At 47.2% G+C, this 13,436-nt stretch overlaps 1 protein-coding gene across 1 annotated transcript in view; it reads right to left on the bottom strand.

The window, feature by feature from the left end:
* Nucleotides 1–13,436, bottom strand: part of LOC124038736 (pro-neuregulin-3, membrane-bound isoform-like) — a 562,438-nt gene that overhangs the window by 57,697 nt on the left and 491,305 nt on the right. The gene's annotated exons all lie outside the window — the stretch shown is intronic.

The following is a 13,436-nucleotide window of genomic DNA, read 5'->3' on the forward strand; positions in this document are numbered from 1 at the left end:
GTACAAACAATAGCACGCAAGAATAAACACCATGGGACCACGCAGCCGTCATACCACTCAGAAAGGAGACATGTTCTGTCTCCTAGAGATTAACCTACTTTGGTGTGAAAACTGCAAATCAATCCCAGAACAACAGCAAATGACTTTGTGAATATGCTGGAGGAAATAGGTACAAAAGTATCTATATCCACAGTAAAATGAGTCCTATATTGACAAAAACCTGAAAGGCCACTCTGCAAAGAAGAAGACACTGTTCCATAACCGCCATTAAAAAGACAGACTACGGTTTGCAACTACACATGGGGACAAAGAACATACTTTTTGGAGAAATATCCTCTGGTCTGATGTAACAACAATTGAACTGGTTGGCCATGATGACCATCGTTATGTTTGGAGGAAAACGGGGGAGGCTTGCAAGCCGAAGAACCTCGTCCAAACCATGAAGCGCGGGGGTGGCAGCATCATGTTGTGGGGGTGCTTTGCTGCAGGAGGGTCTGGTGCACTTCACAAAATAGATGGCATCATTGAATCAACATCTCAAGACATCAGTCAGGAATTTAAAGCTTGTTCACAAATGGGTCTTCCAAATGGACAATGTCCCCAAGCATACTTCCAAAGTTGTGGCAAAATGGCTTAAGGACAACAAAGTCAAGGTATTGGAGTGGCCACCACAAAGCCCTGACCTCAATCCCATAGAAAATATGTGGGCAGAACTGAAAAAGCATGTGAGGAATGAAGCCTACAAACCTGACTCAGTTACACCAGCTCTATCAGGAGGAATGGGCCAAAATTCACCCAATTTATTATGGGAAGTTTGTGGAAGACGAGCCGAAACGTTTGACACAAGTTAAACAATTTAAAGGCAATGCTACCAAATCCTAAGTGAGTATACGTAAACTTCTGACCCACTGGGAAAGTGATGAAAGAAATTAAAGCTGGAAAAAATCCTCTCTCTACTATTATTCTGACATATCACATTCTTAAAATCAAGTGGTGATCCTAACTGACCTAAGTTAGGGAATTTTTACTAGGATTAAATGTCAGGAATTGTGAAAAACTGAGTTTAAATGTATTTGGCTAAGGTGTATGTAAACTTCGGACTTCAACTGTATGTGCCATATGCTAGTTCATTTAACAAGATATGTCATTATTCTACATTATATCATTTTATAGTAAGAATAATATTTTTCCCATTCTGTAACTATTGCGCATATGAGTAGGTAGGTATGGTATGTTGAGTGTAAAAGTGATCATTTGAAACAGGTGCTATACGCTTGTCACATTCTGACCTGTATTTCCTTTGTTTTGTATTTATTTTGTATGGTCAGGGTGTGAGTTGGGTGGGCAGTCTGTTTGATTTTCTATGATTTGGGATTTCTATGTTTCGGGCTAGTATGGTTCTCAATCAGAGGCAGGTGTCATTAGTTGTCTCGGATTGAGAATCATACTTAGGTAGCCTGGGTTGCACTGTTTGTTTGTGGGTGATTGTCTATGTTAGTGGCTTGTGTCAGCACAGGTCTCATTTTGTAGCTTCACGGTCATCATTGATTCATTGTTTTTGTTACTCTTTTGTATAGTGTTTCAGTGTTCTCTTTATTACAATTCACTATGAACACATACCATGCCGCATTTTGGTCCTCTGATCCTTCTCGCCTCTCCTCTTCAGATGAAGAGGAGGAAGACCGTGACAACGCTAGATTGAGTTATTTGTCAACTTTAGTTGTGAATGATACAAACCTTAGAAATCAAAAAATATGTGGGCTGCATGATGCGATTATAGGCTTTTGATGATATGAAAAAGTAGCCAAAAAATTGTGCTGTCCCTTGCCTCTCATCAAGTAATCATATTTTCACCTGTCAAACTATTCTCAAATTAACTTTCTTTACTAATATGTCAAATTTGCTTTGATTTAGAATGGCCCAGGAGCAGGGAAAAAAATACAGCAAATCGCAAATGGAGGGCTCTTTCCCGCAGTTAGTTTTTTTAAATCATGAAGGTAGACTCCCCTGTTTTTATAGCAGAGCAATACTTAATATTAGTAGCTGAGAAATAAATACACTGTAAGCCCTGGCATTTCTATATAACCATAAAAACAGTCTTTGAAAGTAAGTTTGATATAACATATGCAACTTATAGCCATGTGTGCATACATTGTCATGTTACCAAAGAGCTCTATTTTCATGTCATCCAACAAATGTAAATGTGTCTGGAGTTTTCTAAATGGCATTGGCACTTTGATTGGAACTAGTGCTTTGGTCAGACGACATTAAAATAGAGCTCTTTCGCCATGCACACTAGCAGTAGGTTTGGCGTTGCAATGAGAATGCAGGAGCAGAAAATAACACCTCCTGCCTCCTGTAAAATATGGTGGTGGATCTTTGATGTTATCGAGCTACTTTGCTACCACTGGTCCTGGGGCCCTTGTTATTAATGGCATCATGAGCTTTACCCAGTACTAGGATATTTTATACAAAAATGCCTCTGCCAGGAGGCTGAAACTTGGCCGTAAATTGATCTTCCAGCAAGACAACAACAGAAGGCACACATCTAAATCCAAAAATAAATGGTTAATTGACCACAAAACATCTCTGGAATTGAACCCCATTGAAAACCTGTGGTTTGAATTGAAGAGTGCAGTCCATAAGAGCAGATGAAGGATAGCGTAATGAATACTCAGGGAGAAAAAGGTTTAGATTCACCCGCAGAGCGCTGCAGGTGTTTAATGTGCCTTCGCAGAAGGCAGGAATCGTGGTCACAGGCAGGCAGTGGTCATACACAGGTAGGCAAACAGGCAGGTGAATCAAAACTAGGACTGAAGGCTATAACTGGTTCTCACAAACGAGCTAGGAAAAGGCTTAGTAGAGTCAAAATGAACAATACAGAATGAACGGAACTAAATAAGGAGCTGATGAGACCAGGTAAGTAACCAACACAGGCAAAATCAATGAACAAAAATGAAAGGCTGGGCTACGTCCAAGAACACATCGAAACAGTACACAAGGTTGACTTCGAAAATAAATATAGAACCTTACAGTACCCCCCCAAGGGAGGCTTCTGACGACCCAACGGTATTGGAGGGTGGAGTGGGCGGGCGGGGGAGCATAGGCAGACGCGAGGTCCGGCAAGCTGGTTCGACAAGGTCGTGGGCTGATCCGACATTCTGCGTTGACGCTGATGTCCAGTGGGTCTGTTTGGGGGTCGACCCCGAGGGAGCGGGACGATCCAGACGGTTATGGTGGAATGCCTGAATCATCTCCAGGTCGAGGATGTCCTTATCGGAGACCCAGGACCGGTCTTTAGGCCCATAACCTTCTCAGTCCACTAGATAGTGGATGCAACCAGGCGTTTGGGATCAAGGATGGCCTGAATGGCATAGGCAGGTTCCCCTCCGACGTATAACGCTGGGGGCACACTGTGGTTTGAGAGTGGGGGATGAAGAGGACTGTAGGTGACCGGTTTTAACAGAGACACATGGAAGGACGAGAAGATACTGACGCGGTAACTGGAGGCAGTACATGACAGGGTTTATGTGATGGGTTATCTTGAAAGGACTGGCATAGGTCGGCGGCGTATGTTGGCAAAGCGTTTCTGGGTTTTAGAGAATTCCTGCAGATGCCGGTGAGCGGTATCCCATACCGCTCACTAAGCCGAAACCAGTCGTCGACAGCTGGAATGGTACCAGGCTCCGCCTCCCAGGGAAAAATGGAGTGGTTGGTAACCATGTACACTCTGAAACGGAGTATGCTAGAGGGATGAATGCATGAGTTGGTTCTGAGCATATTCAGCCCAGGCCATATACCGACTACAGTCGTGTGGTGAGGCAGAACATTGCTGGCGGAGGTACTTCCCTATTTCTTAGTTCAGGTATTCCGTCTGCCCGTTGATCAGGGTATGGTACCCGGAGGAGAGGATGAGGGGGACCATCAGTCAGTCACAGAAAGCTCACCACACCCGGGAGACAAATTGGGGCCCGCGGTCAGAGACGATGTCCTCCGGAATCCCATACAGACGGAACACCTGTTGCAACATACACTCAGCCAATTCCATGACGTTAGGTAAGTGAGGAAGAGGAACCAGACAACACATTTTTGAAAAACTGTCTACTATGATGGTGGAGGGTGGTGTTACCAGAGGATTCAGGAAGGTCTGTGATGAAGTCAACAGCTATGTAGGACCAGAACCTTGAGGGGTTGGCCAAGGTTTAAGCTCACCGGAAGTGAGATGATGAGGGCTTTTGATTTGGGCGCAGACTGGACAGGAGAGTACGTAATCCCCACCTGTGGCACCACTCCTCAAGGGCCAGCTTGATGGCGAGGAGTTTTCTGTTCCCCACATCGCAATTGTGGAGGATGGTGGAGGATAACTTCCTGGAGAAGAAGTATGGCTCCTACTCCTACTTTGGAGGCATCCACCTCCAGGGTGAAAGGATGGGTCGGATCAGGTTGGCGAAGGAAAGGAGCTGAGGTGAAGAGGCGTTTCAAGTTGTTGAAAGCAGTCAGGGCGGTTTCAGTTCATTGAAGGGTCAGTGTCTTTTTGCTGGTAAGGGCAGTGAGGGGAGCGGCAGTAGAACTGAAGTTCTGAATGAACCGGCAATAGTAGTTGGAGAACCCAATGAAACATTGGAGTTCCTTAACGGTGGTGAATTTGGGTCAGTTACTGACAGTTGTGACTTTGTTCTCATCCATGCTGACCCCTCCAGGTGTCAGTACGAAACCGAGGAAGTTTACCAAGGTTACATGAAAGGTGCTCTTTCAGTCTTGAGATAAAGGTTATGGTTAAGAAGCCGTTGAAGAACCTTTTGCACATGCTGCTCGGGGAGTGGAGTAAATCAGGATGTCAACAATGACGATGAGGAAGCGGTTGATCATATCCTGGAAACCCTTGTTCATAAAGGATTGGAACACGGCGGGGGCATTAGTAAGGCCGTAGGGCATGACCAGGTATTTATAGTGCCTTCGTGCGGTGATAAAGGCCATCTTCCATTCGCTGCCTTCACGTATACGATAAGGTTATATGCACTTCACAGGTTGGTGTTTGTATAGATGTTGGCGTGGCCCACCTGTTCAAGGATCAGAGGAAGAGGGAAACGGTTCTTGACCGTGAAGTAATTCAGGGAACAGTAATCAATACATGGACGGAGACCACCGTCCTACTTTTCCAACGAAGAGGAAGCTGGACGCAGCCGGGGAAGAAGAAGGACGAATGAAACGGTTTGTGTTTCGTCAATGTAGTTCTCCATTGCCGGGATAGATGGGGTTAAACACGGCCCGTCGGTGGGGACAGTCTAGGGAATAGGTCAATAGCACAGTCCACTGGAGGCCTTGATTTTGCTGAAAACATTGCTGTACTGGGCGTATTCAGATGGTATGGTGGGTGGCACTGGAGAGGCAGAGTCCTCAATGGTGGTGGCTCTGCAGGGTAGGCTGAGACAACCGGTGAAGCAGGTAGAAGACCAGGACAGAAGTTCACCTTGTCGCCACGAGATGGCAGGGTCGTGATGACAAAACCAGGGGTGTCTGAGGCTGAGTGGCTGTTTGGGGGATGAGAGTTCCATGAGTTGAATGGTTTCGGTGTGGAAGACTCCAATCTGGAGAGTGACGCTCTGTGTCAGGTGCGTAATAAAGCCTATAACCAATGGCTGCCCGTCCAGGGTGTTAAATCCTTAAGGGAGGGTTGACATGTGTTACATCAATGTCAAGCTCCTGTACTAGCTGGTGATCGATACTGGGATGGAGAATTGCTTCCGGGAGATATTTAGAAATAAGGACATGCCTACATGCATGGCAGAGGAGGGACACTTCTCATCTCTCGGTGGCGAACAGGGCAATGGCTGAGTAGATGATCTTTCCTTCCACAGTACAGGCAGAGCCCTTCTTGGATCCGCCTTTGACGTTTGATACACGGGAGAGGAGCATAGCCCAACTGTATGGGCTCTGGAAGACGGAATCATGGAAAGAGAAAGTTTCGGGTGGCAGAGTTCTTCGGTGGTGGTGGTCAATGGAGATGGACATACGAATGTATTGATTTAAATCCTGAAGGTCACCGCTACAGGAGGTCTCCTATAGGACGACCAGAAGGAGAGTGATCGAATAACTCTTTGAAGAGGGTGTGGATCTCAGATCTGAGTTCTGTGCTGTTGGCAGTCCATATTGCGGTGGCCCAATCCAGGGCTTTGCCTGTGAGTAGACAAAACTACTATTGCCGGTTCATTCACAACAAAATCCACCCTGCTCTTGCTGGTGGCGAAGTTAGTGGGGTTGTGCTCAATGTATTTGCTGCATTGCATCAGAAATCTATGACATTTCACCGATGAAGCGTCATATTTTCCAGGCATGGATATGAATGAAGGAGGTCTATGGGTTACGCTCCTGGCATCGGAGGAGTAGGAATGGGCTGGTGGAGAAGATGGCACATTTCCTCCATATGCTCCTCTTGCTGGGTTAGGCGTAGCTGTAGCTCCGCTGAATCCATTCCGTTTTTTGGGTGAGGTATTCTGTAGTGAATACTCAGGGAGAAAAAGGTGTAGATTCACGCGCAGAGTGTGGCAGGTGTTTAATGCACCTTCGCAGAAGACAGGAATCGTGGTCATAGGCAGGCAATGGTCATACACAGGTAGGTAAACATTACATTTACATTTACATACATTTAAGTCATTTAGCAGACGCTCTTATCCAGAGCGACTTACAAATTGGTGCATTCACCTTATGACATCCAGTGGAACAGTCACTTTACGATAGTGCATCTAAATCTTAAAGGGGGGGGGGAATACTTATCCTATCCTAGGTATTCCTTAAAGAGGTGGGGTTTCAGGTGTCTCCGGAAGGTGGTGATTGACTCCGCTGTCCTGGCGTCGTGAGGGAGTTTGTTCCACCATTGGGGGGCCAGAGCAGCGAACAGTTTTGACTGGGCTGAGCGGGAGCTGTACTTCCTCAGTGGTAGGGAGGCGAGCAGGCCAGAGGTGGATGAACGCAGTGCCCTTGTTTGGGTGTAGGGCCTGATCAGAGCCTGGAGGTACTGAGGTGCCGTTCCCCTCACAGCTCCGTAGGCAAGCACCATGGTCTTGTAGCGGATGCGAGCTTCAACTGGAAGCCAGTGGAGAGAATGGAGGAGCGGGGTGACGTGAGAGAACTTGGGAAGGTTGAACACCAGACGGGCTGCGGCGTTCTGGATGAGTTGAAGGTTTTTAATGGCACAGGCAGGGAGCCCAGCCAACAGCGAGTTGCAGTAATCCAGACGGGAGATGACAAGTGCCTGGATTCGGACCTGCGCCGCTTCCTGTGTGAGGCAGGGTCGTACTCTGCGGATGTTGTAGAGCATGAACCTACAGGAGCGGGCCACCGCCTTGATGTTGGTTGAGAACGACAGGGTGTTGTCCAGGATCACACCAAGGTTCTTAGCGCTCTGGGAGGAGGACACAATGGAGTTGTCAACCGTGATGGCGAGATCATGGAACGGGCAGTCCTTCCCCGGGAGGAAGAGCAGCTCCGTCTTGCCGAGGTTCAGCTTGAGGTGGTGATCCGTCATCCACACTGATATGTCTGCCAGACATGCAGAGATGCGATTCGCCACCTGGTCATCAGAAGGGGGAAAGGAGAAGATTAGTTGTGTGTCGTCTGCATAGCAATGATAGGAGAGACCATGTGAGGTTATGACAGAGCCAAGTGACTTGGTGTATAGCGAGAATAGGAGAGGGCCTAGAACAGAGCCCTGGGGGACACCAGTGGTGAGAGCGCGTGGTGAGGAGACAGATTCTCGCCACGCCACCTGGTAGGAGCGACCTGTCAGGTAGGACGCAATCCTAGCGTGGGCCGCGCCGGAGATGCCCAACTCGGAGAGGGTGGAGAGGAGGATCTGATGGTTCACAGTATCGAAGGCAGCCGATAGATCTAGAAGGATGAGAGCAGAGGAGAGAGAGTTAGCTTTAGCAGTGTGGAGCTCCTCCGTGATACAGAGGAGAGCAGTCTCAGTTGAATGACTAGTCTTGAAACCTGACTGATTTGGATCAAGAAGGTCATTCAGAGAGAGATAGCGGGAGAGCTGGCCAAGGACGGCACGTTCAAGAGTTTTGGAGAGAAAAGAAAGAAGGGATACTGGTCTGTAATTGTTGACATCGGAGGGATCGAGTGTAGGTTTTTTCAGAAGGGGTGCAACTCTCGCTCTCTTGAAGACGGAAGGGACGTAGCCAGCGGTCAGTGATGAGTTGATGAGCGAGGTGAGGTAAGGGAGAAGGTCTCCGGAAATGGTCTGGAGAAGAGGGGAGGGGATAGGGTCAAGCGGGCAGGTTGTTGGGCGGCCGGCCGTCACAAGACGCGAGATTTCATCTGGAGAGAGAGGGGAGAAAGAGGTCAGAGCACAGGGTAGGGCACTGTGAGCAGAACCAGCGGTGTCGTTTGACTTAGCAAACGAGGATCGGATGTCGTCGACCTTCTTTTCAAAATGGTTGACGAAGTCGTCTGCAGAGAGGGAGGAGGGGGGAGGGGGAGGAGGATTCAGGAGGGAGGAGAAGGTGGCAAAGAGCTTCCTAGGGTTAGAGGCAGATGCTTGGAATTTAGCGTGGTAGAAAGTGGTTTTAGCAGCAGAGACAGAGGAGGAAAATGTAGAGAGGAGGGAGTGAAAGGATGCCAGGTCCGCAGGGAGGCGAGTTTTCCTCCATTTCCGCTCGGCTGCCCGGAGCCCTGTTCTGTGAGCTCGCAATGAGTCATCGAGCCACGGAGCGGGAGGGGAGGACCGAGCCGGCCTGGAGGATAGGGGACATAGAGAGTCGAAGGATGCAGAGAGGGAGGAGAGGAGGGTTGAGGAGGCAGAATCAGGAGATAGGTTGGAGAAGGTTTGAGCGGAGGGAAGAGATGATAGGATGGAAGAGGAGAGAGTAGCGGGGGAGAGAGAGCGAAGGTTGGGACGGCGCGATACCATCCGAGTAGGGGCAGTGTGGGAGGTGTTGGATGAGAGCGAGAGGGAAAAGGATACAAGGTAGTGGTCGGAGACTTGGAGGGGAGTTGCAGTGAGGTTAGTGGAAGAACAGGATCTAGTAAAGATGAGGTCGAGCGTATTGCCTGCCTTGTGAGTAGGGGGGGAAGGTGAGAGGGTGAGGTCAAAAGAGGAGAGGAGTGGAAAGAAGGAGGCAGAGAGGAATGAGTCAAAGGTAGACGTGGGGAGGTTACAGTCGCCCAGAACTGTGAGAGGTGAGCCGTCCTCAGGAAAGGAGCTTATCAAGGCATCAAGCTCATTGATGAACTCTCCGAGGGAACCTGGAGGGCGATAAATGATAAGGATGTTAAGCTTGAAAGGGCTGGTAACTGTGACAGCATGGAATTCAAAGGAGGTGATAGACAGATGGGTAAGGGGAGAAAGAGAGAATGACCACTTGGGAGAGATGAGGATCCTGGTGCCACCACCCCGCTGACCAGAAGCTCTCGGGTGTGCGAGAACACGTGGGCGGACAAAGAGAGAGCAGCAGGAGTAGCAGTGTTATCTGTGGTGATCCATGTTTCCGTCAGTGCCAAGAAGTCGAGGGACTGGAGCGAGGCATAGGCTGAGATGAACTCTGCCTTGTTGGCCGCAGATCGGCAGTTCCAGAGGCTACCGGAGACCTGGAACTCCACGTGGGTCGTGCGCGCTGGGACCACCAGATTAGGGTGGCCGCGGCCACGCGGTGTGGAGCGTTTGTATGGTCTGTGCAGAGAGGAGAGAACAGGGATAGACAGACACATAGTTGACAGGCTACAGAAGAGGCTACGCTAATGCAAAGGAGATTGGAAGGACAAGTGGACTACACGTCTCGAATGTTCAGAAAGTTAAGCTTACGTAGCAAGAATCTTATTGACTAAAATAATTAAAATGATACAGTACTGCTGAAGTAGGCTAGCTGGCAGTGGCTGCGGTGTTGACTTTGTAGGCTAGCTGGCAGTGGCTGCGTTGTTGACACTACACTAATCAAGTCGTTCCGTTGAGTGTAATAGTTTCTACAGTGCTGGTATTCGGGGGCTAGCTGGCTAGCTAGCAGTGTTGATTACGTTACGTTGCGTTAAAAGAACGACAATAGCTGGCTAGCTAACCTAGAAAATCGCTCTAGACTACACAATTATCTTTGATACAAAGACGGCTATGTAGCTAGCTATGTAGCTAGCTACGATCAAACAAATCAAACCGTTGTACTGTAATGAAATGAAATGAAAATGTGATACTACCTGTGGAGCGAAGCGGAATGCGACCGGGTTGTTGAGTGCGGAAGTTCTATTCGGTAGACGTTGGCTAGCTGTTGGCTAGCTAGCAGTGTCTCCTACGTTAAGGGCGACAAATAGCTGGCTAGCTAACCTCGGTAAATTAGATCACTCTAAGACTACACACTCTAAACTACACTCTAAGACTACACACTCTAAACTACACAATTATCTTGAATACGAAGAAAGCAAAGACAACTATGTAGCTAGCTAACACTACACTAATCAAGTCGTTCAGTTGAGTGTAATAGTTTCTACAGTGCTGCTATTCGGTAGACGGTGGACGTTTGCTAGCTGGCTAGCTGCTGGGCAGATAGCAGTGTAGACTACGTTAGGACGACGAAATACGATAATTACGCAATTATCTTTGATACAAAGACGGCTATGTAGCTATCTAAGAAGAAATTGCTAAGATTAGACAAATCAAACCGTTGTACTATAATGAAATGTAATGAAATGTAATGAAAAAGTTATACTACCTGCGGACCGAAGTGCAGATGCGACCGCTCGTAAGGTCCATATCATATAATTAGATTTTAAATGATATGGTCCAAATGTCCCTGTGGGTCTTTTTTCCACTCATAGCTGTTAGCAAAACATCAGTACCTGACTGTATTTCTCTGCTCTTACTATACTCCTTATCTCCTCAACTTCTCTCTCTTCTTTATACCAAATGCCTTCCATTTGCTCCTTATGCAGTTTGTCTGTAAAGACATACACTATGTTCTTTTGATGTTCCTCCATTTAGCTTTCTCTGTGTCTTTCTTACTGATAAGTCATTAAACAGGCTGTACAGACTGTACAGGTCAGTTCTTAATTAATAACTCTGGTTTTATCTGATTGAACTACTGATTAGTCATTCAGGACAGAATAAAATTACTTTGAAAAGGGTATCATTTGTTTTTGGTAAGTGGATTGAACGTTCTGTATTTCTCTCCACACCGCGTGGCCACACCGCGTGAATCACAACTAGGACTGAAGGCTATAACTGGTTCTCACAAACAAGCTAGGAAAAGGCTTAGTAGAGTCAAAACAAACAATACCTCACAAAGGCACAAACAGAGTGAACTGAACTAAGGAGCTGATGAGACCAGGTTAGTAACTAACACAGGTGAAATCAAATAACAAAAATTAAAGACAGAGCTACGTCCAATAATACAACAAAACAGAATACAAGGTTGACTTAGAAAATAAATACAGAACCTTCTGTATGATTCTGTATGAAGGAATGGACTAAGAGCTCTCCCAATGAGTTCTCCAATCTCATAAAAAAATTTAGGAAAAGAAAAAATCCTCGCAAGGGGATAACAACACTGGGGATACAACACAGGGGATACATTTTTTTTTCATCACTTGTTAAACAAAATATATTTCTATGCGTAATTGTATTGGCAGAAAATAATAACATTTTCATTTTCTTTTATTGTACAATTATACAACATAGTATTTGTATTTTATTTAAATTTGTTGCTAATCTGGAAGATCCAGACCACACTGAATATAGAGTCTCCCGAGTGGCACAGCAGTCTAAGGCACTGCATCTTTACGCTTGAGGTGTAATTACAGACACCTTGGTTCAAATCCAGGCTTGGGAGTCCCGTAGGGTGGCGCACAATTGGCCCAGTGTCTTCTGGATTTGGTCGGTGTAGGCAGCCATCGTAAATAAGAATTTGTTCTTCAGCTGGCTTATCAGGTTAAATAAATAAAATATATACACTGCTCAAAAAAATGAAGGGAACACTTAAACAACACAATGTAACTCCAAGTCAATCACACTTCTGTGAAATCAAACTGTCCACTTAGGAAGCAACACTCATTGACAATAAATTTCACATGCAGTTGTGCAAATGGAATAGACAACAGGTGGAAATTATTGGCAATTAGCAAGACACCCCCAATAAAGGAGTGGTTTTGCAGGTGTTGATCAAAGACCACTTCTCAGTTCCTATGCTTCCTGGCTGATGTTTTGGTCACTTTTGAATGCTGGCGGTGCTTTCACTCTAGTGGTAGCATGAGACGGAGTCTAAAACCCACACAAGTGGCTCAGGTAGTGCAGCTCATCCAGGATGGAACATCAATGCGAGCTGTGGCAAGAAGGTTTGCTGTGTCTGTCAGCGTAGTGTCCAGAGCATGGAGGCGCTACCAGGAGACAGGCCAGTACACCAGGAGACGTGGAGGAGGCCGTAGGAGGGCAACAACCCAGCAGAAGGACCGCTACCTCCGCCTTTGTGCAAGGCGGAGCAGGAGCCCTGCAAAATGACCTCCAGCAGGCCACAAATGTGCATGTGTCTGCTCAAACGGTCAGAAACAGACTCCATGAGGGTGTTATGAGGGCCCGACGTCCACAGGTGGGGGTTGTGCTTACAGCCCAACACCGTGCAGGACGTTTGGTATTTGCCAGAGAACACCAAGATTGGCAAATTCACCACTGGCGCCCTGTGCTCTCCACAGATGAAAGCAGGTTCACACTGAGCACGTTCCCGACGTGACAGAGTCTGGAGACACCGTGCAGAACATTCTGCTGCCTGCAACATCCTCCAGCATGACCGGTTTGGCGGTGGGTCAGTCATGGTGTGGGGTGGCATTTCTTTGGGGGGGCCGCACAGCCCTCCATGTGCTCGCCAGAGGTAGCCTGACTGCCATTAGGTACTGAGATGAGATCCTCAGACCCCTTGTGAGACCATATGCTGGTTCCGTTGGCCCTGGGTTCCTCCTAATGCAAGACAATAATAGACCTCATGTGGCTGGAGTGTGTCAGCAGTTCCTGCAAGAGGAAGGCATTGAGGCTATGGACTGACCCGCCCATTCCCCAGACCTGAATCCAATTGCGCACATCTGGGACATCATGTCTCGCTCCATCCACCAAGACTGTCCAGGAATTGGCGGATGCTTTAGTCCAGGTCTGGGAGGAGATCCCTCAGGAGACCATCCGCCACCTCATCAGGAGCATGCCCAGGCATTGTAGGGAGGTCATACAGGCACGTGGAGGCCACACACACTACTGAGCCTCATTTAGATTTGTTTTAAGGACATTATATCAAAGTTGGATCTGCCTGTAGTGTGGTTTTCCACTTTAATTTTGAGTGTGACTCCAAATCCAGACCTCCATGGGTTGATACATTTGATTTCCATTGATAATTTTTGTGTGATTTTGTTGTCAGCACATTCAACTATGTAAAGAAAAAAGTATTTAATAAGAATATTTAATTCATTCA

The sequence above is a fragment of the Oncorhynchus gorbuscha genome, linkage group LG06, assembly GCF_021184085.1.
Source record: "Oncorhynchus gorbuscha isolate QuinsamMale2020 ecotype Even-year linkage group LG06, OgorEven_v1.0, whole genome shotgun sequence".
NCBI classification, from domain to species: Eukaryota; Metazoa; Chordata; class Actinopteri; order Salmoniformes; family Salmonidae; genus Oncorhynchus; species Oncorhynchus gorbuscha.